The following is a 1472-nucleotide window of genomic DNA, read 5'->3' on the forward strand; positions in this document are numbered from 1 at the left end:
CTCAGGCTGGAAATATTTTTATGCAATTTTTTTTTTTTTAATGCCACACTTCCCAACAAAGGCTTTGGGACGTTTACAGTAAGAGAACAGAATAATTTATAAAACAGGAGAGTAACAAAACAACTTTAAAAATGAAACTAGAATAGCGTAAGAACAAGGCGCACTAAGCAGCGTCTAGGCCTAGTTTTACTTTCTAAAAGCCCACCCAAAGAAAGTTCTTTCCTGGAGGATATCCAGGCTTGGGCTCTGGTGGGCTTCAAGAGGGAGGGAATTCTGGAGCTGGGAAAGCAACTGCCAAGATTAAGCACCCACACGTATTTGCCAAGGAAACTTTGACATACTGATGGTCAGGGATTTGGGTTTTCCATCTCCCATGGAAAAATGGAGTAAAAGGTGCAGGAGGCTGTGGGTGGTAGGTGAGGGGCACCAGCAGGGTCAGGGGGCTGTAGGGCAGGGGGGGAGTGAGGTGCACCAGCAGGACTGGGGTGGGTGGGAAGTGAGGGGCCTTTTCATTTTAATCACAGGTTTGGGGTGGGGGTTATCAAAGAATTGGCAATTTATCAGGGAAAACCAGGATCCCTGCTGATGTTACTTGCAGGAAGTTGCTGTTGGCTGAACTTAGGGGTTGTGATAAGATGCAAAGGAAAACACTGTCTGTTTAAGAATGTAAGACCTAAACTGTTTAGGCCTTATAGGTCAAAACCAGCACTGGAAAGCTCTTGGGAGCTAGTGCAGATGCTGAAGGATTGGAGTTGTGCTCCTGCCATTTTATGCACCAGCTGCAGCTTCCAGATGGTTTTTAAGGGCAGCCCCTGTACAGCACGTTGCAATTGTCTAGACTTGAGGTTAGAAAGGTATTGAATGATGGTGGCCAAATCAGAACCTGAAAGAAGGTTGCAACCTTTCCACTAAATGGAGTTGGTGGAAGGCCATCACATGAAGATCTATAGAGGTATGCCAATACATTGGTCTGATATTGGATTGGCACTGATATAAAGAAAATTGGCTATATCAGAAATTGGCCTAATGTGGCACATAAATACCCATGGGTGTGTACAGCTGCAGCGCACAGGCAGCAAGGAGCATAGCTTGGCAACATGGAGAGCTCCGTGCAGCTGCTAAGTCTGTTGTGGTGAAAGGGGGAGGGAAATGGTGGGGTGGGCAGGGCAGGGCAGTGCCCCCTGGGATGAGAGAGGGAGTGGGGCTAGGGTTAGGTGCTGCCCAGCCAGGGTGAGGGGGTGGCTTCTGCTGCTGTGCACCGCTGCTCATCCAGGAGGGTATGGTTGGAGGGGTGTGTGCCCTCAGATCTGCACAGGGCAAGCCAGGCAGGCTGCAGCTACGGGCTGGGGAGGGGGCTGTGCTGCACTCGGGGCAGGTGGTGTAGGTCCTGGGAGGGGGCTATGGGAGGGCTACAGCAAAATTTGGGGTTGCTGCAGCCCCATCCCAGCGCCACCGTAACCTATCCCAAGCCC

Source organism: Gavialis gangeticus, unplaced genomic scaffold (assembly GCF_001723915.1).
Source record: "Gavialis gangeticus isolate Ggan-Ray unplaced genomic scaffold, GavGan_comp1, whole genome shotgun sequence".
NCBI lineage: Eukaryota > Metazoa > Chordata > Crocodylia > Gavialidae > Gavialis > Gavialis gangeticus.